Genomic DNA, 23,366 nt, shown 5'->3' with positions numbered 1-23,366 from the left:
ATTACAACGAATACTAGTGTGATAGTTTTTCTCCCATGACAAAGGCAGTTGTATCTTGTGCCTCAGGTTGAGCAGTTCACCGTCGGTAGTGCGTCTCCAGGTCCGCCAGGCAGCCTCCCTTGTTCAAGATAGCCTTGGAGCCTTAGTTTAGTTATTTTGCGAAATGAAACGAAAAATTTCTTCAATAAAATTCTAAATACATAAATAATTTTATGCTTTCTGGATTAAATTTTGAGGATAATTTGTGTTATATTGAAGCTTTTGACCTTTGATAACATTAGAGTGAAATATGTTATCTAACCCTACAGTACAGCGCCTATAACGGGTGTAAACATTCTATACCCAGATATGAAATCTCCTTAAGGCAACCACAAAACTCCAGGGTCACATCAGCGACCCTTAGAAAAGACGGACGAGGGTAACTGAGGGAGGGTAACTGAGGGAGGGTAACTGAGGGAGGGAAACTGAGGGAGGATAACTGAGGGAGGGTAATTGAGGGAGGGTAACTCAGGGACGGTAACTGAGGGAGGGTAACTGAGGGAGGATAACTGAGGGAGGAAACTGAGGGAGGGCCAGCAGGGGAGGATAACTGAGGAGGAGTAACTGAGGAGGTAACTGGGGAGGTAACTGAGGAGGTGGCAGGGAGCTGAGGAGGAGGAGGTAGCTGGGAGGAGTAGCTGAGGAGGATAGCTGAGGAGGTAACTGGGGGAGGTAACTGAGGGGAGGAGTAACTGAGGGAGAGCTGAGGAGGATAACTGAAGGAGGGTGGTGAGGGAGGTAACTCAGGGAGATGGCTCAGGGAGGAGTAACTCAGGAGGAGTAACTCAGGGGAGGATGCTCAACTCAGGGAGGATAACTCAAGGAGGGTAATTGAGGGAGGGTAACTCAGGGAGGGTAACTCAGGGAGGGAAACTAAGGGAGGATAACTGAGGGAGGGTAATTGAGGGAGGGTAACTGAGGGAGGGTAACTGAGGGAGGGTAACTGAGGGAGGATAACTGAGGGAGGGTAACTGAGGGAGGGTAACTGAGGGAGGGTAACTGAGGGAGGGTAACTAATGGAGACTAATTGTTAGGGTAGGCAACTTAGGGTACCAATGTAGCTGTGGTGGAGGGTAGTTACGCTGGAGGGTAGTTATGGTGATGAGCGGACGGATGGTGGTTGTAAGGGGGGGGATGGTGATGGGAGCATAGTGGTGGTTTCTGTTTGAATACAATCATGAGTGTGGTGATGGTTGTTGGTAATTGTTGTTCTGATAGTGGTTGGTGTTGGCTACTGTGATACTAGAATTATGAGGCAGGTGTCTGATAGCTCTGTGATATAATCTGACTAACTTGTGATAAAAGTCTAACTCACATGAAGGATATAAATGGTTCTCTAAGGTGTGTTATGTGAGTTAGAGAGGAGGAGGAGGAGGAGGAGGAGGAGGAGGAGGAGGAGGAGGAGGAGGAGGAGGAGGAGGAGGAGGAGGAGGAGGAGGAGGAGGAGGAGGAGGAGGAGGAGGAGGAGGAGGAGGAGGAGGAAGCACTTGAAGGGAGCAAATATTGTATGATAAAAAAAAAGTTGTATATTTATAAGTATAACCTCTATCTCGCCCAGCCATACTTACAACCTTCCCACAGAAACCACCCGTAGAAGTTAAAGGAAACAACATGATGTTAAAAGGCGGCCGAGAATATGAATCGGGCATTAATTAACTCCACATTTCCTCGCACTTCAATTACCACGAATATATTTAGAGGAAGTTTTTTTTCTCCTTTTTTTCTGTTAGGAGAGAAAATACGTGAGGTGTGTGTGTGTGTGTGTGGGGGGGGGAGAGGGCAGCAGGTGAGGGTTGTTGGTCTTGTTGATGTGGCTGTTATCTTGTTGTCGTGTTAACATCACTGGTCATTATCATTGGTATATACATTGTGTGTTCATCTCGCTTCCTCAGTCTATGCACATAATATACGAGGTGGGTGTTGTTGTTATGGGTGCTAGAGGGGTTGAAGGATAAGCCTCTGAGGGCAGTGCGGCTCCAGCAGGTAGTATATAACCATGTAATTATTGTTGGCGTGTAGGTCTGATAATCCGCTCACGTAATGTCTGTCTGGTTATATCAGTGGGCTGGATTATTTTGAGGGTCCTGGCAGCTGCTCCCCACATCTTGCGCTGACACATGACTCACCGGGGCAGGCATCTACCTCCAAGTTATATATACATGTAGCACTACCACCACCACCACCACCACCACCACATGTGCACACTTAATTTAAGACAGCTGAAAATATTAGGACATGTTTACCTTCAGCGCTCTCATCATCACAGCGGGAGGTGGAGGTTAATGACACAGGTTAATTGGGAGATCATCCAGGATTTATTTGTGACGAATATGAATGTTCAGATAACAAATTATAGTTTATTTATCGATATTAATCTCTCTCTCTCTCTCTTTGGTAATTTTGCAAAATAACTTACAAACAGACAATCTAAACTAACCTAACCTAACCATCTCCAAACGGTGTGTCATTTAATTAATGCTACCGCCTCTCAAGCCATGACTAGATCTATTACCAGCCTTCAATATATCAAATCATCAGCTTCAAGCCATTAATAAACAAGACTCACTACCTCCAGTCCGATGGTTCCGTCCACCGGCTACTACAGACAACCTCATCTCAGCTTCCATCGGTCCATCGACTTTATCATTCACCACTAATAGACCGAGTGGACTCAATATCCACTTCCAATAAACTCAGAGGCTCAAGGATTCCATGATCTAAATATTTGATATCCAACAACAGGTAATCCAGATTTCCTCTTGCCCGTCAGCCAGTTGTATAATTATCCACCAGTGTTTGTTCCAAGAGTTTCACCATCCACCAGTCTTCTCAAAATATATTTGTTATTTATTGAAACATTATTGTCATACTTTACTAATTGGTTTCTTATGTTATAATTCATAATTTCTTGGAACCATTAATATCTTTCTAATCACAGTTACAATTTAGACATTCCAGGTTAAGAAAACATTGTGTGTATACTTCCATTTCTTTTCAGGATTTTCATTAAAGTGCATCAGTAGGACAAGACAGCTGTTAGTCAGACACACTGTGAAAGACGTCTTTGGTCCAGTAAATTCTAACAGCTTAAGGAATCAGGAGTGTTGACAGCAAAAGACAAATAGTGAGACCTAATGTACATAATGAAATCCTTTTACCATCACAGAGTTAAAAAAAAACTCTCTGTATCCATCGATGGAACAACAAACAGCAGGGTTACACTGACACCTTCATTATATATTAAGGTCTTTCAAGCACCAAGAGATTAACAAGGGATATAAAACTCATCTCACCGTCAGTTGACCGTGACTCTGGGCAGGTAACAGAGTGATCTTAACTGCGTCATACCTCATATAGTTAGGAAATATAATAATGGAGTGTTTTAGCGCATATACGGAGGCAATGGACAAGAAGTTAAGGAAGAGAGTCAAGTGTAATGTATGTTAGAAAAAAGATCAGGCGCGTGATATACCTGTACAAGGAATCCGAAATGTAATTATTGGAATGTATTTTGTCGGTGTGAAAATCGGAAGAGAGATTTTTTGAAATTCTGCTAAATATGAACAGAACCCAGAAAACAATTACAACCAAAAGTATACTTATTACATCAGCCTCCGTCATTAAGAGAGACTTCAGGAGAGTTTTAACTTACTTTAAAATCATAAGACGTAACAAAGCACCAAATAAAGGCGAACAAATATGTACACACTATAAATTGTATACGATATGAATTGTTTACGCTACAGAGTAAGACACGGACTGAAGTGCCTACACCGTGCAATAAAGATAGAGGAATAGACACAGGCTATGGTAGCATATCACTCCTACGCTACAGGACTATGGCGTCTCCAATAACAGGTTGAGGGGAAGCTTGGGGGGCGGTAGTACAGTTTCCGCCCTGAACCAGAAACTACCTACCTGGTCTATACTGTGAATGTTATATAGGAATGAGCTGGAAATGGGATGTCCCGTAGTTCCTGGCCTTTTTAAGACCTCGAAAGATATTTTGATCGCGTTTTCGGGTTAAAGCTGTGTGAAGCGATTGCAACTTTAGAATACGAAATACCCCCAAAGCTCTTGCCAGCCGTGAAAGGCCTTTTCCAAACTTGTCAAAGCACAGTACGATCCCAACAAGTTAAGGAAAACTGGTTTCAAGTTGAGAGAGATATCCACTAGGAAGTATTTTCCTTTTTCGTCTCAGCTTTATATTCTACTAATGGACTTGAGCGCTGATGATGTGGAGTTAATAGTAAAGTCAGGCTGCGAAATAACAAATCTGACAAATACGTGGAATTAAACTTTTTAAGAGTTTGCTAAAGAGAATATATGCTTTACGAAATCATTAGTCATGATAAAGTCAAGAAGAAAAACACATGGACAATTTTTCATTAAATAATTTTGCAACGTTAATAAATCTACCTGTAAAGAACACTTAACAATACACAAAATTTTAGGTATTTTATCAACACATTAATATTACTGCCAAGTTAAAGGGCTAATATAAATAACATAATTAATTCTATTCCCACCTTTACTGTATGAAAGCAGAGTAAATGAAGCAAAACTGAAGGCACTTTGAAAAGTTGAAAGAGTAAAGAGACGAGATGGATGTACTCAAGATACCAGTTGAGATAAGAGAACACGAGTACGTATAGAGCCAGCTGGAGCCACTGAACAGTACGTATAGAGCCAGCTGGAGCCACTGAACAGTACGTATAGAGCCAGCTGGAGCCACTGAACAGTACGTATGGAGCCAGCTGGAGCCACTGAACAGTACGTATAGAGCCAGCTGGAGCTACTGAACAGTACGTATAGAGCCAGCTGGAGCTACTGAACAGTACGTATAGAGCCAGCTGGAGCTACTTAACACTTCGTAACGTTACGTTCATAACTGCTATGACTTTTGGTGACCTCTAACCTTGACCACAGGTGTTCACTAGAGTAGGATAGTCGCCGGAAGAGGATCCTCTGTCCTCTTCCCTTGGCCTGTCTACCCTCACCTGGTAAACGGTGCTGGCAGCATGGGGGGGAAGAGGAGGGGGGGGGGGACAAAAAACGAAAACACTCTATAAGGAATCCATCTTCTCACACCTGCCTCGCGGCCTCCCAACTATAGCCCTCTCAGCACATCACCTATACCAAGATAGAAGTGACAGTGTCTCTATGGATTTCAGTGACGATAACGACAACAGCACTGGCACCATTGCCCTCAGTGGGCAGACGGAGAGCTCGACTGCTGTCACCCATACCCCTACCGACCCCCCTGGTCAGTCCCTTACTCCTGGGAGCCCCAGATGACGCTCAACCCACCCAAAAGCTGATCCTGTACCTCCCCAAGGATTTTGTACCTTTCTGGGGGATAACAAGGTTCAACAAACAACACGGGGTAACCCTACATTTCATCAGAGGATAAAACCGTAACTAGTTAAATGACACCTACGACAGCTGAGTGCTATCACATTCAGATTTCAGATTTACCCCGTGAAGGGGGCTAGTTTATTGGGCACCTCCCTGTATCCTGTCCAAGGCGATGCACAAAAGCGTTTACAGCGCCCAACAGCAAAACATGTGGAGTTCATGCTTGCTTCGTCACTCATGCATTAAGGACGCAAGTCACATTATGACTTAGTTATTCCCCGTGGTAGCCGACCTTGACGACACTGGGGATCATAACTCCAACGCAGTCAGTGGAACTACTGTACAGTATGTCTCTCGAGACCTGCTTATCGTGTTATCTGTTCTCACTGGAGACTCAACAAGGCCGCAGATGCAGGTTCTGCTCACGTGATCAATTCTCCCGTCTCTGTGCCCAGAAGATTAGGGAACCTCAAAACAGGAATGGCGTGGGTCTTGATTCCGAGCTAAGGTGCAACTGCCAAGGACGACAAACCGCTGACTCACAGTAGAGAACAGTTCTAAATAACTTGTCTGTACCTAGTGACCCCCTCTCTCACCCAGGGGTGACCTCGCTGTCCCCCCTCAGCCAAGGCTCCAGCCATTCGTCAACTATGATGCCTCTCCTTAAATTCTACCCAGACGTTGACCAGCCCTCTGACTCCTCACCCGGTCCTCAGCTATCCCCCAACAGGACAAATGTCTTGCCTCTACAGCAAAAACTCTAAAATCACAGAGGAGGAGAATCGTCGGTTTGAACGGATCTATGAACGCCTCCTCACGATCCTCAACAGTATACAACCAAACCTCGCGACCCTCGTCGACAATCGCTCTTGCCTCTCTTTTGGTTCTCACATAAAAAGCTCTAGGAGCGTAGGCAGGCAGGCAGGCAGGCAGGCAGGCAGGCAGGCAGGCAGGCAGGCAGGCAGGCGAGGCAGGCAGGCAGCACAACTTGAGGCGGGCAGGCGGGGCGGGCAGGCAGGCAAACGACAGGCAGGCAGGCGACGGGCAGGCAGGCAGGCAGGCAGGCAGGCAGGCAGGCAGGCAGGCAGGCAGGCAGGCAGACAAACAGGTGAATAGATAGATAGATAGATAGATAGATAGATAGATAGATAGATAGATAGATAGATAGATAGACCACCAAAGGATAAAAATCCATATTTAAGGTAGAGGTGTTTATATTATAAGCTGAATCTAACAGTGTAAAGGTTGTAAGTAATGCATTATACCTTCCTGTCATTAGTAATTTAAAAGGTTTAATGAACAGTGGTCTTTTTCACTTGTGTCGACATAATCTATGCTGTTCGCTGCCAGCGTCTGTTTCTTCACATAATGTGGTATTTAAGTAGCCGAGAAAAGTTTTACAATACCCTAAAATAAAAAATTCTAAAAAGCCATTTTTTTTGTGTCGGCCGTGAGTTATAACGGTACAACTATCTCCTTTTCTTCTCTCACAGAACTATTGAAATTCTCCAACGTACATGGCCAGAAATAAAAACATCTGAGCCCCATTATTTAAGGGAGGGAAGGAGAATATCAATGTGTGCTGAGGAGGGGATGGTTTTATTCAAGTATGAGATACATACTGTATAGTACATCCTGACCCGAATAATAATGGCAGGGTTCAGTGTCTGTCGTGTTACATAAGATAACTTCGGTACTGTGATAACAAGGTTTGACTGTAACATACTGTAACGCTGTATGACAGGCTAAGTGTCTCATTTGTTTGTCTACATCTTATTCTGTTTCCCTACAAAATATTAGACTATATTGTAGGTAACAAAGATTTTCAGGTAACACAGTACAGTATTAGAGACTCAGTTCTCATGTACAGAAACAAATTTAATGTTAAAAAACTATATAAATTGTTTTATCTAATGTTAAACGATTCTAATGAGTTATGTCATGCACACATTATGCACACATGGTTGTAACTCGCTTCTTATAACGAGGCTATCATGCACACAACGCTCTAACTCGTTTTCATGCATATTAACTTTGTTTCGCAGATGAAAACATCATTACCAATCACGCAACAAAAATATTAAACATATTTATCTACTCGGCAAAAACTTCAAAGGTAATAAATGATCAAAGAGCTGAATAATGGTAAAAAAAAAACCACCATATTTAGTGTCGTGTCCTGCTGGTGACGTCGCTATTGTGTTTAATATAGCAGCTAGGCGAAGTATTTGTGAATATACTTAATACTGGAGAATGAGACAGTGACTGTATTTGATCCTCCCATAACTCTAAAAATTGGACTCAGGCAATCTTCGTAATTAGTGTCAACAGGTAGAGTACAGCTGGTAGTGACGTATCATATAAAAAGACAATTTATATATTTCATTCTAGAAAAATGTATTGACGAGTTATGAACAAGATACAGACGCATTGATAATAAGTAAACTTGTGATATGTGAGGAGACAATCATGTACAATATATCATCGGTCCATATAGCACGCGGACTTCCATATGCAAAAAATACCTTAGTAGTCGGGAATCGAACCTTGGAACCTCTGCTAAACTGTGAGGACTGAATTGGTTAAATACCTTCAATTCTGATATTACCTCTGTGTCTTATGTTGGCTAAGTTAAAGTCGGCAACCCCTTCACTACGGGGATTTCACTTTTAATATTTTATTTGCCTAATGTCAGACGAATTTATTCAGTGGTTAAATTTTATGTCACTTGGTCCTTCCTAACTTCGATTTCTACTATTTTCCCTTAACGTTGATGTGAAATACAAAACAAAACATTTATTTCCGGGTATATTTTCCGTCAAGTAATTACAATATATTTTACTTGAGTTTAATTACTTGATCTGAGTATTGTAGTTTTATGGGATATACAGTTCAGTCATCTGGAGATCATATTACTGGATATATTAAACACCGGACGTACACGCTCGCTCTCAGGTAATTATTAATAAGTCCCATAAAACTGTTCTTTATACTCTCTTGAACATGGAAGGTTTCATCTCTTAAATACTTCCCAATGGTATTAAAATCTACTATGGCCTTTAGTCTCGATTGTTCAAACTTTCCACTAACTGATTTATTAGCCCAGTTATGGTTTGTCGACAAGGTCTCCATATTTTAATTGAATCTACTGTCTATGTCTCCCTGAGTCTGGACAGAGATCTTATGACCTTTAAGGAGTTTGGGTTATGGAGGTGATTGTATTTTAATTCTTATTTCTTAAATATGACTCCATGAGAGGTGGGCCGAGGTAAGTAACCCTCACTCTTTATGGTCCTCAGGCTCTCACGACTAAATTGTGCATCGCCTCCAGCACCGTTTACTACTTCCTGCCTCTTTGAGCCAGTGTGAGTCAGACTTAAGGAGAGACATATATATATAGAAGTGTGTGTGTGTGTGTGTGTGATAACTTAGCCAAATGAGAGTATAATTGAGAAATATTATTAATTAAGGAAAAGGGGAATTAAAGAGAGGCGAAAGAGAGAAGGATAAGGAAGAAGAAAGACAGAAAACTGAACTAATGGAAAAGGTAAGTATGTAAGAAAGAAATAATAGAAACATGTATGAGAGATAGAGTTAGATAATTAACCATAATTTATTGGAGTTAGTGAGAACCATAACACAACAGGACGTAAGCCTTTCCTTCCCGTCTTAGTAACAACATTTCTAACTTTCCTTTCATAAGATAAATAACGTTTTCAATTTGCTACACTAATCTTGGCCTCTTCCTCCTTATTATCCTCCTAAGCTCAGGAAGTCTTTGAGATGACCGACCACTCCACTAATCATTTTCACGATTAATTGGCGGCATTAAAGCGATTTTTGTATTTGATTGAAACCTTTTGCCTAAATTTAAGGTAATATAAAATACCCTTAAAGGCATATATCACCTTTAACATAATAATGAAATTTCCTTAAATTACTGAAAGTAAAAATCAAAACAGTTTAAACTAGGCACAAAATTATTATCGAAGCCTAAAACTCTCTTTCACTTTAACATCAGGACGACCTTGATAATACTCAGACCCTAGGTGGCATTATAGTGTGTGTTCAAGGTAAGGATATTGCCAGACCTCATAAGCCAACTGCCATCATTCTCCCTGGATGAGTCGCCTGCAGTTTTCTTGATGGATCGTTGAATTATAAACTCTGATAAGACATTGAGAGACGAGGAAGCCTGCCTTTACCTACCACCCTAAGAGAGAGAGAGAGAGAGAGAGAGAGAGAGAGAGAGAGAGAGAGAGAGAGAGAGAGAGAGAGAGAGAGAGAGAGAGAGAGAGAGAGAGAGAGAGAGAGATAAAGACGGATCATATAGAGAAATAAAACACAAACACAGAGTGAGTAAACGAGAGCTGACAGAATGGTGATGAGTTACTCCACGAAGACCCATAATGATGCACCAGAAGGCTATGGAGGCCTCCCACAGGTCACCATGTTGATCTTTATTCCGAGCACTGCCGATCCTGAGAGCTTAAACGCCCTGGTGGCCTCATCTCGCAAGTTTGGGCTCCAGTGAGTTTTTATGTGACAAAGTTTTGGAGACCAGAATTCTTAAGTTCCTTTTCCAAGAGGACGAGAAGAATGAAGAGGAAGAGGGTTGAGAATGAAGAAGAAAAGGAAGAAAATAAGGAATTTCAAGTGTAAGGCAAGGGTGAAAAAAGGAAGAGTAAGGATAAGGGAAGGAGGAGAATGAAGATGAGTGTAAGGAATTAAAATAAAAAGAGAGAGAGCGAGCAGAGGAAACGCGTGAAACAAAAGGAGGAAGAAGCAAAAGGACAAGAAGATTAAAAAGAGAAAAAACAACAAATTAAAGAAAAAAAATATAATGAAAAGGGACATAGAGAGTAAACGAACGGGTTATAAGTAAACAGGACAACAGAAAACGAATGACAAATAAAATGGAACACCAGTACAAGATATAAACAAACTAGTAAAGACATACTGGGGGGATTATATGAGGCAAAACACCAGGAAACAACATGGGAGAGAGGAACGGGTGAGGTAGGAAGGATATATATTATAGTAATGACGTCAACAACAGATACATACTAGTCTAAAGACGTCAACAAGGAGAGGGCTTGAATCTACACACACACACACACTCACACACTCACACACTCACACACACACACACACACACACACACACTACACGTATATTTAATCCACCTAAATAACACTCTGTTCCAAAGAGAGATATGGAAAAAAAAAAATGTATATAATTATGAGGAATTAGTTATGGTCTGCAACGTTTTTAGATGTCATAATGAGTTAGCGACGTTAATTAGTGTAGGGGTTAAAGACGTTAATTATGGGGCTAAAGACGTTAATTAGTGTAGGGGTTAAAGACGTTAATTAGTGTAGGGGTTAACAGTGTGACGACTTGTGATCAGGATGTTGCTCCATGATGTAACGTGATTCATATGATATTAATTACTGAGATGTTTTACTTGGTGATAGGAATTGTGGTGTCAAGCGGTGTCAGGAACTGTAGTGTCAAGCGGTGTCAGGAACTGTAGTGTCAGGCGGTGTCAGGAACTGTAGTGTCAGGCGGTGTCAGGAACTGTAGTGTCAGGCGGTGTCAGGAACTGTAGTATCAGGCGGTGGCAGGAACTGTAGTGTCAGGCGGTGTCAGGAACTGTAGTGTCAAGCGGTGTCAGGAATTGTAGTGTCAGGCGGTGTCAGGCGGTGTCAGGAACTGTAGTATGGGTGATATAGTCAGTTGATATTCAGTCTCTGTTATCTATCCTCAACGTCAATTGACTCAATACGTAGGAGAAAATTACCTTCAAATACCTGTTAATAATTAGAGACAACATACCCAGGTAAAAGCTTCATATTCATCTATGTTAAATACTGTAACGAAATATTAAATAATAAATCTATCAATAATTCTTTCATTGCTCAAAAATCATATAACCAAATTTATCGTAACTAAACCCACCCGCAAGCTTTAGGCAACATAACCTATCCCAGCTTAAGCTTGCAATTAATCTTACGCAACACCAAGCTTAGTGGGGGTCTTACGTACAGTTACATATACCCTGTAGTTTAGCGCTATAGCAAAACCACTAAAATCATATTGTTTAGTCCATTTTTTTTGGTTTATATCACAGTGAGGACAAGTTGATCCGCTTGGGCTGTGAACACTAGTGGCTGCCGCTGTTCCTGCTGGCTCGCGGGGAAATGTTGCCAGTATTGATCTTCCTGTAACCCACTTCTGGCGTTGTGGTGTGGCGTATCGTTGTGATCTACCGTGATGACTCCCTCACCTATACTACCCGTCTCCACACACACACACACACACACACACACACACACACACACACACACAGAAACATACACACACACCCACATATGATATAAATGGACACGTACTCGTATACTGTACATCCACGAATAACCATGCATACATACAGAGACACATTGTACCTAAATATAGACAAAAGGAGATTAAAACACACACACACACACACACATTATAGTGGTAGGAGGCAGAAAGAGGATGTAGTCCTTTCTGACGCAGCAGGAGCAGGAGGAGGTAGAGGTGTAGGAGTCGGCCCAGGTCGCTCTCCCCTCCCCACGTAGAGCAGCAAACCTCCCAAATTATTAAAATAGCTCTGAGAATTTCGAATGAGGAGGAGTGTGTACTTATACCTGGGGTGGTGGTGGGTGGCCTTGAGGTTGGTTTACCCTCCCCCTCCGAGTGTTTACCTTCACCTAGGGTTTGTGTTCCTGGCCTACAACCCCGTTTTAGTGTCATGTCTCGCAAGCGTTGCCTACTCACCTACCTACCTACCTACTTTACATGCCTACCTACCTATCTAATTACCTACCTACCTACTACCTACTACCTACCTACCCATAAACCTATCTACCCACTCCACCTATTACCTACCTATCCGATCTACCTACCTGCTTACCTACTTACCTAACTATCTATCTGCCTATCTTCCCACCCACATACCTACCTACTTATACACCATCCCTCCTTGCCCATCTACCGACGTACCTATCTACGTAAGTACAGTACCTACCGACATACCTACCTACTGTACTTCAAAGGTTGCCGGGACAACCACGCTCATGGGACAAAATCCCCAGTGATCAAGTCTCACCTAACTCCGGAATTCTGACTTAAAGAAAGTTGAGCCAACGGCGAGCCGGTCCATTTTATTACTGTCATGATGGGATTTTGTCCAGTAGAAAATTGGGAGGTGGGATTATGACCACTGGGGACTTTGACTGTTGTTTTCTCCAGTGGGATGTTCTTTGAGGGATTTTCTCGAGCGGATTTTTGTCATTGAACTTTTCACCAGTTGGATATTTTTGCTAGTAACATTTAATAGGTAGATTTCTGAATATATAAGAACACACCTCACTAGATATGTTCAATTAACATCAACTTAAACATAGAATTAATAAACAGAATGTCTTACTAAATGGTCTTTACAATAATTGATGTTAATACTTTAGCTTAAATAACCCAGGTAGGCTGGGGTGTATAACAGGTTGGCTGGGGTGTATAACAGGGAGGCTAGGGGTGTATAACTGGTAGGCTGGGGTGTATAACAGGTTGGCTGGGGTGTATAACAGGGAGGCTAGGGGTGTATAACTGGTAGGCTGGGGTGTATAACAGGTAGGCTGGGGTGTATAACAGGGAGGCTAGGGGTGTATAACAGGGAGGCTGGGGTGTATAACAGAGAGGCTGGGGTGTATAACAGTTTATTGTGTATCTCCTCCCCCAGAACCCCAATACACCCCAGAGACCTTCCAAGTTATCCTCAAATTCCCCAACACACCCCAGGGCCCCCCAGGACTCCTCTCCACTCCCCAACACACCCCAGGGCCCCCAGGACTCCTCTTCACTCCCCAACATACCCCAGGGCCCCCCAGGACTCCTCTCCACACCCCAGGGCCCCCAGGACTCCTCTTCACTCCCCCAACACACCCCAGGGCCCCCAGGACTCCTCTCCACTCCGCAACACACCCCAGGGCCCCCAGGACTCTCTCCACTCTGGCCCACCCCAGGCCCCAGGACCCTCCACTCCGCCCCCAGGACTCTCTCTCCACCTGCAACACACCCCAGGGCCCCCAGGACTTTCACTCCCCTAACATACCCAGGCCCCACTCCTCTCCACTCTTCACTCCCCCAACACACCCCTGAGGGACTCTCTCCACTCTAACACACCCCAGGCCAAGTGGCCTAGCCACGAATTCTGACTCAGAGTTAAAAGTTAAGGTGGTTGATGTTTTATTAAGAGAAGCGCTAGTTTATATATATATATATATATATATATATATATATATATATATATATATATATATATATATATATATATATATATATATATATATATATATATATATATATATATATATATAATTTTTTATGGGCATTAGCCCATTTTGTTCTTAAGGGGGGGGTACCTCCTTAAATAGGGCTCTTTTTTTTCAAAATGACCGTCACACTATAAAGGTGTGTACAGGTGACGCATGAGTAAACTACGAGTATGAGCAACCTTAGACACTTCTGGTCAATGGTGTAGTCAGGTGGGGCAATACATTCCAAGTCTCCTCCTGTACTGTAGAGCATCATGAAGATAACGAGCAGTATGCACTCAGGTCTAGTCGCAGCTATTGGCGGCAGGCTAGTTTTATTTTACATTTATATTTAGTGATTGTAATTCATTTTGTATCTATATGTTACCTGGAATAGTTTCTAGGATTAGTGGTATTTTATTTATTTTTATTGTTTTGTTATCTGTATAAGAACTAATGGGATCCAAGGAAGATTCGTGTTATCCATGAGAGATGACACTGGGATGAAGGATTATCTTAGGATCAGGATTTTATAACATATGTTAGATGTTTGTGAATTATAAAAGGTACTAAAACATTTACATTAATCTGAAGTAAATTCACTAGTTTTAAGGCTTCATCAGTCTTATATATTATTAATCATCAATAAAGATAAGTTGTGATTACATTAAGAAGTAAATAGAGGAAAAGTGAGTAGTTCTTACTTCATAATTTAAGGTATACCGGTATTTGGGATGATGGTACATGTTTGATATATTCATTTAATAATTATAGTGCATTTATAAGAAAGAAGTATTAATACCCATCTTTTATTAAGGTGAATTCTTAATTGGCAAATCTTTCTTTGTAATTTAGGTGAGGTAGTAGAAGAACTTAGTGATCTTGTTGTCAATCGCTGGTGCCACCACATTAAGCCAACCACTCAAAATGTCAATTAAACCTTTTCTATGACAAAGACTGAGATGGCCTAAGACTGAGGTGGCCTAAGACTGAGATGGCCTATGAATGAGATGGCCTAAGACTGAGATGGCCTAAGAATGAGATGGCCTAAGACTGAGATGGCCTAAGAATGAGATGGCCTAAGACTGAGATGGCCTAAGACTGAGATGGCCTAAGACTGAGATGGCCTAAGACTGAGATGGCCTAAGTTTGGAGTTATTCGCTAGAGTTGAAATAAAGGTTGACCTCGTGGTTTGTGTTCCGAGAGAACACCGGTCGTTCAGGTATTTTTTTATACTGTTCCTGCAATAGATCCGACCATTATGAGTACTAGAACTTGGTATCCGACAGCCTAGAAACCTCACTGCTAACCAACCCAAGGATATTTTAATACTCAAACTTTCCTACTACACTTTGAAATAACATTTATAGTTTAAGATATGAGGGTCCTTTGTTAATCTCAATTGGAACAACTAACAAGTAGAATTTGTTGCATAATGTTAATGTTGACGCAACAAACAGTGACTCACGGATCTTTAAATTCAGGCTGGTTAAGAATATCGTATTATCGTACAGTGTGTTACAGTACTGTTATTACATAGTAGTTTCATTACAATATAACTCAGCTTTGCCACTGAACCTAAATACTGGTGTCAAGGGAGTGTGGGCTCATCATTTCATCATTGTCACGCTGCATAACTGGATGACTGTACTAAGGAGAGTTACGGTTGCCCCATGTTTTTAAATCTAAAACTTGAATCAAAAGGTGTAGCTGCCTTTCATTTATAACGAATTCAAAAAGTTTAAGTCAAGATTTTCTACAGAATGGCACAGGTAAGTTAGATTTCAAGAGGGATCGTGGAGGAAGAGGTTGAGGTGAGGATGGTATCAGTGGAAGTGTCACGACTGAAACTGCTTATAAGTGTTATATATTAAAGTCACTGCTCTAGAAAGAACAACGTGCCGTATATATCCAAATAATCAGTCAAAAACAGCCATATTTACGTTCATTTGATATTACCTAATAGAAGACTTATCAAACGGGGAGAAGAGTTAACGTGTCGGAGCTGTTCACAGACTCTCCATGATATATCATTTCGCCCAGATGCTGACGTAACCGGATTAATTATTCAAAGGGATCAAAATGACTAGTATTTAATTTCCAAAATTTAACTTATATGACAAATATTGTTATTTCTGTAGTCTTTGTAAATCGAGCTTGATCAAGAACCACAGGAATTTTTGTAAGATTTAGCGAAAACTAAATAGCAACAGCTTGGCCTAATATTTCATGGACAGTTGACATTTCTGTTACGGAAGCATTACGTAGCCACTTAATTCTTCAATGTGGTCTCTTGTCAGAATGTTAAAGCTTGTCCAGGAGCTGATTTTCTTGGGATAGATGTGATGATAAATACTGATTTATAGTTACCATAATGAGTTTGAGATACCTACCATTGTTTGTATTAGTGTAATATATATTATAATGTGTACATATTTTATTGAAGACAGTTAAATATTACATCAATGTATGCATAATGTCATGCTAAACAACATCTAACACTCACGGATGCTGAGTTATAGCCAACTATCCAACATGTATACAGTTGGGTTGAATTTGGCTCCCATGTAAATGTAGCGCCAAAATGACACATAATCATTTTAGAACTTGTTATAAGTGTTCATATATCAGGCTATGTGTTAGGATGTGAGTTTTGGTTACTTCTTTCAAATATTCAAAATTATTATCAACTAAATTATATAAATGTTAACAAATGTAGAATTTTGTTTTTCCTATATTATTTCCAATATTTAAATATCTGCATTTCCACTAACTGATTATAAATACTGTTCCGTGTGTAAATTATCATTTTAAACAACTTTCAATTTGTGATAAATTTCTATAGGATCAACCAGTAATGGGTTAAAGCCCAATAACATACATGGTTAAAATCTGCCCGAAATCGACGATCGTTTTTAAAGATTGTGACCAAAATGGTATTTATCTGCCAATCTGAGATGTCCATCACATGATTCCATACAGTTTGAAGATCGAACAAACTAAAACTCATAGTGAGATTCATTCCATCCATTTGGTAGTCAACTCCAAAGTTCCAAGGACTTGCTCACGGACTACAAAGTTATTCATTCAGTCCTGTCAAACGCTCTACATCCTTCATCCATTATAACTATGTAGTAGTGAGGAGCATAAAATACAACAAAATCCTCGCCTTAGGCCAAAGATTTCTTTCACCTCCTCACTCCCCAAAACACACGGGGCGACTCACAACTCGACCTTAGCTCCTCAGTCTCTAGCATTATCTCGCCCCAACACCCTCAATTTCTTTTATATTTCACTCACGTTCTGGTGGGCCGAGTCTTTAAGATTACGCACGTTTTGACGAAAATACAAAGTTGGTATGCAAATGTAATCATGGGGGGGATTTTTAAGGCAGCGCCTTATTTACTCTGGCATAACTTGATGTTAAGACAAAATATTGATGAGCCTAAATGGAACCGTGAATCAAATTTTACCCCCATTGTGTCTATGTAGTATTCTAGCTGATGGTCGCCCTCCAGAATTTTACTATTTTATTGAGTTTATGAACACTTTAACTCGCTTACTGTAAAGTTCGGATATTTCAAGAGTGTTTTGCACCGCACGAGTGAAGTATTCTGAAAATGTGCGTCATTATTTTTCACTGCGAGGACTCGTTTCGTTCTTGGAAAAGTTCCAAGATCAACAGCAAAAGAGTAAGTGGAGCGAGAACTCAGAAACTCCCGAGGTAAGCTGAGCGACCTGCCTAAATCACACCGTTTGTCCTTAAGACTTTAATGCAGGCACCAGAGAGGACAGTTGTTATGTTGTGGTGTTAATCACTGGTCGATAATTTGAGGTTGTAGGTCCATGATAACTGTAAATAATGGGCCACAACCTTCGATAATTAAGTTTGGTGAGCCATAACAATGATTAATTATGGTGAGGCAACAATTACTGATGTTAAGTGTAATGAGTCTATGAGGATAAAGGGTGATGGGACAGAGTCTATAATAATTGTTATGGACCATAATCTATAATGATTAAGTGATATGTAGCACAACCTATAATAATTAAGTGTAATGAGCCACAATTACTGATAGTCATGTGTGATTGGTCACAGCTACTGATAGTTATATCTGATGGGCCACAGTGACTGATAATTATGTCTGATGGGACACAGTTACTGATGGTTAAGTCTGATGGGTCACAGTTACTGACATATAGAGTAAGTCTAGCTATAGTCTTCGTCAATGTAATCTGATGTGCCAGAGGTATTGAACATTCATTGTTGTAGCCTTAGTCTTCGATAACTCAATTAGTGAACATGATTCATTAATACATAAGGCTGGTGAAACTAGTTGAAGTGTGGTGGTCGAGTCGCTGATACTTATGACTGGTGAATTTGGGTCAGTAAGTAGGACTAACATATTCCCTGCCACTCTTGATCAGCTCAGAGGGGCCACAGTGGGAGACAAACACTAGTAGATACAGAGGATATGACTGTCACACTTACTTCATGTAATCCTCTTTTCATCAGTCCTTCTTAAGATCCTCAAAGATCTGTGTGTATCTGTTGCACATTTCCAAGTGTTAGAATGTACTAAATCTTAATGAGATTTGAAAGCTGTATAGTACACATGGAGCCATTTTAAATAAACCTTTGAAAAAAAACAGACGAAAAAAAGGGTGACAAACGCCCGCGAGGAGTAACTGGGGAAACTCGTCACAGCCGACAGCCGACGAGTGACCAGAGGGTAATACATCCACTTTGCTGTCATTCTAACTGAGCACTTTGACTGACAACTTACGTATTTTGTTTTTGTTTTACAAAAGGTGTACCCTAGTGAACTGAGAGAGGCTCTACCGGCCAGGGCAGTTAGAGGCGTGCTTGTTGTGTGAGTTGCTGAGACACAAATGAGACACAAAGTGAAAGGTGAGGAATGAACATCACAGGTGCTATAGAGAGAATCTAATGTGGTCATAAGGGAAGTTTTTGGGAGTGAACAAACGGAACAAACGATGTACACTGGGTATTAACATTTTCTAAATTTTGTAGAGTCTGTAGCTTCCTCATCTTTTATTTATTTCTTTTTTATTTTGTATATTGTCAGTAATTCAGAAATTTTGTCATGTCGTAATAAAACGATATTTTAAAGGATTCGTTACTATATTTAATCTCGTTTCATTATAACCTTCGTGGACGCCCTCCCCCCCCCGTCAACTTCATCTTTTTTTGCTGCTTTTGTGCAGAGAGTCAGGAGCCTGAAGTAGCACTCCTGGTCTTGTCAGTAACAACTTCTGTAACTTCCTGTTGCGGTTCTCAAAACACTGTATGCATTATGACTGAAGAACAAAAAAAATATTTATTACTCATAAATGTAACTGAGATTCCCAATTCCTCAGGTGCCTTTAAATGTTCTAATACTCTAAGCTCTTTAACCTACCATGACGCTGAATGTTCTCTCAAGTGGTCAATATATAGTTAAGCTTTAAGTCTCTTTTTTGAGAAAGGGTAAAATAAATGTAATACAGCAACATTGTTTAAACTTTTCTGGCAGTTCTCTTTTCTTAATGCATTTTGAAACAATGGTGTTGTCAAACTTTTCTCCAGAAAACTAAACAAAAAGACTGAAACAATAGAAAATGAACGTGTGTATTATATATATACAGTATATATATATATATATATATATATATATATATATATATATATATATATATATATATATATATATATATATATATATATATATATATATATATATTTATAAATAAAAGACAAGCATAAATGAGTTCTTTGAGCAATGAACATGGATGTAACAAAAAGTGTAGAAGGTGTAGCACCTGGAGGCATGGAAGTTATTGGCCCGGGTGGCTGCAGAGGTGTCAGCCGTCATAAAAGGGTTTAAAAACAAATCACCTGGTCAAAGTCACATTAACAAGAAGATCCTGGCTCAACTCCCCGGCAACATGATAGAGAGGCTTGCTCATATATGCAACGCCTGCCTCGCCTCTGGATACTTCCCTAAGATGTTCAAAATCGCCGTTATTCGCCTCATACCAAAAGCAGGGAAGCCTCCAAACAAAGTCGAAAACTTTCGACCAATATCGCTGCTAGAGGTACCTGCCAAAATCTTCGAAAAAATAGTAAACAAGCGGTTGCGGATGTATCTGGAGGACGAAGACGTGCATAATCCCCGCCAGTTCGGCTTCCGCCAGGACCGAGGCACATCCACCAACATAGCCCCGGCCTCCGAGCAGATCGCCAACTCCATGACTGGCCGCCTGTAGTGCAACGTACTGCTGAGGGACGTCAGAAAGGCATTTGACAAAGTTTGGCACACGGGGCTGCAGTATAAGATCATACAACCTGGCGCGCTTGCTGTGCAACTTCATTACGGACCGCAGAGCCAAAAGCAAGATTCAAGAACATTATGGAGAAAAAAATCTCACTCTCGAGCGGCGTGCCTCAGTGCTCTTGTCTCTCGCCAAACCTTTACACGCTCTCCACAGCTGACCTGCCACCCCCAATCGTCGACAGTGAGTACGTCATGAATGCCGTCAATGTAACACAGATTGTCACCTGCCCAGGGAGATCCACGGCAAGGATGGCGCGACTCACTGCACGGAGTATGAAAAATAAAAACAAACAAAACGAAATTCGAGGTCATACCCATAGCCAAATTCAAGCCGGCCCCATTGATGATCGACGACGAAGAGATTGAGTACTATAAACAAGGCAGGCTGCTCGGCCTTATCATCTTTAGGACAGGCATCATTTCCCACGTGAAGGACAGACTAAAGAAAGCCAAAGTCGTTGCCGTCAAATTAAAACATTTTAAACTGATGCCTGAGAAGATACAAGTCCACCTGTACAAGGCGCTGGTGATCCCTGTGTTGGAGTACCCTCACGTACCACTCGTCACACTTGGGAAGACCAGACTACAACAAGTACAGAGCTTCCAAAACAAGTGTTTGAGGTCAGCCAGTGGCCAAGCGCCTTCCTACCAGGAAACAGTGGAAACCATCCACCTGAGAAATAAAACAGAGGCCCTCAACGTCAGGTTCCATCGCTTCGGGAAGAAGGTTTGGGACAAGCTCCTGGACGACCCTAACAGCTCAGACCACCTACGCGGGGAAGACATCAACGGAGGGTGACCCCACGCCTGGTGGCCCCGGAGTCTGCCCACACTACAACAACCCAACCCGCGACCCATCTATGTCAGCCACAGTGATCCACCTTATATTAAAACTTAGATGATATAAGTTCACATTTAACAAGTCACAATCTAGTGAGTCCATAACGTAATACAGTGTAAGATTTTAATAAACTTGTAATTGTAAAATCAATCTAGTCATTGTCTACTAAAGTAACCACTGGGCAACCTCATCCGATATTCTAGGTTAGCTTAGTTAGCCATCAAACTCTATATATATATATATATATATATATATATATATATATATATATATATATATATATATATATATATATATATATATATATATATATACAGTATATATATTTATAAGTAAAAGGAACAAGCATAAATGAGTTCTTTGTGAGCAATGAACGCGGATGTGGCAAAAGTGTAGAAGGTGTAGCACCTGGGCGCGGGTAAAGTTGTTAGCCCCGGGTGGCGCTGCCCTTGACAAATACTGATGGCAGAGTTCTTGCCGCCGCCACACTCACATTTTGTTCCCTACGTAACATTTACCCGATGATTTTTGTGTTATTTTCCTTATTTCTTTCTTTGTTTAACTATATAGAATTTTTCATGTTCAGGGATTGAACATGATTGTAGGAAACCAAATTTGCTATAAGTCTTGTGAGGTAATGATTAATTAAAATGTCTATATTATTTTAGAACCTTTCTAAATAACTAATTACTAGAAAAAGACACGAACAAGATAAATAAAACAAATAAAATATTCATTAGTAACAAATAAGGGAAGTAGCGCCACAGAGTTTCAACCGTCTGTGGTGACTTATGAACTATCTCGCGTTAATAAATCCAGCCATACATTTAGAAGGTGATAGGCAAGAGAACTAGCATATAAAGGTGTCTAATTTTAACGATACTTCCAGGTCATGTGCCTGTGAAACAACCAATGCAACTCATGCGTGGCACCGTACACATAAGTTTGTTACGTAGCACTTGGTCATGTATGGAATAATTCTGCTTCTTACTAACTGAATGTAGGAGTTAGGAAATAAGGAAAAGTTGATTGTCATAATTCAGAAAAAAATAAATAAATAAATAAATAAATATATATATATATATATATATATATATATATATATATATATATATATATATATATATATATATAAAACAAAGAAGTATGTCTGTTTGTGTGTGTGTGTCCGCACGAGAATCTCGGAAACTACTTTACCGATCCGTAGTGATGATGGATGATGTTATATGTAGTGATGATGGGTGGTGTTATATATAGTGATGATTAGACAATAAAATAATAACAGTTTAATGCTAAAAAAATATACTTTGCTGTACCGTTGTAGTGAAAAACATGGTGGAACTTATATACACCGTTAATGAACTATTGATGGAAGAAGTTTTGGGGACTAAACAGTGAGGGTGGCGTCCTACCGTTGCCTAGCGGATGAGCCACGATTCTGCTAGTGGTACATATAACATAGTACGGTGTCGCCTCTGAACTGAATAAAATAATCTGTCGTTAACCAAATAAAATATTAAAAATGGCGACCCTGTAGTGAAGATGTTAATGTTGTGGAAAAATGTATTATGAAATATTTCAACTATGAAGACGAATCCGTTTTAATTTTGTTTATTGTAGTTTATCTTGTGTTGTCTGTGTGTTGAGGACAATGTGTAGAAAATTTATCTGTAAATTTGTATGGCTTACACATCAGTAGGGTAGAGAAACAAGACACATATTTTATTATATTTTATTTATGTTTTTTACATATATAGACCTCACCCTCACCTCTCCTCTGTGATGATGAGCTTGGTTTGAGGCAATTTTTTAGCCTTAAGCACCTGTGAGTATGACATCACAGGTCCATTTTCGGGTTTGGTTTGGGGTCCTTTTACGGCCTGAACCACCTTAGGCTTCTCTTGTGGTGTAGTTATGGGAGCGGGGTTTTCTGACACCGAACAGCGATTTCCACGTTTCCGGGGAATCCTCTGGGGCTTTGGTGCGAGTTGGGGTCCTTTTACGGCCTCAACCACCTTAGGCTTCTCTTGTGGTGTAGTTATGGGAGCGGGGTTTTCTGACACCGAACAGCGATTTCCACGTTTCCGGGGAATCCTCTGGGGCTTTGGTGCGAGTTGGGGTCCTTTTATGGCCTCAACCACCTGAGGCTTCTCTTGTGTTGTGGTTTGAGGCTGTACTTTATCCTTAACCAAGTGTGAGTATGACATCACAGGCCCATTTTGTGGCTTGGGTTGGGGTTGTTTTGTAACCTGTGTTGGTTTGTTTCGCTCTTTCTCGTCAAGATCAACTAACTCGAGCCATGAGAGGCTCGAGTTAGCATAAGCGACAACGTCCAAAACTTCTGTATAAGTCATATTGCTCAAGTAATTTTTGTTTTATAAAAACTGTTATATCGAAGTACAATACAGACTTTGCTCACCGAGCTTCAGGACATCATGAAAAAATATCGA

The sequence above is a fragment of the Homarus americanus genome, unplaced genomic scaffold (assembly GCF_018991925.1).
Source record: "Homarus americanus isolate GMGI-L3 unplaced genomic scaffold, GMGI_Hamer_2.0 scaffold40248, whole genome shotgun sequence".
In the NCBI taxonomy this organism is placed as follows: Eukaryota; Metazoa; Arthropoda; class Malacostraca; order Decapoda; family Nephropidae; genus Homarus; species Homarus americanus.
Note: the sequence above shows the minus strand (reverse complement) of the source record.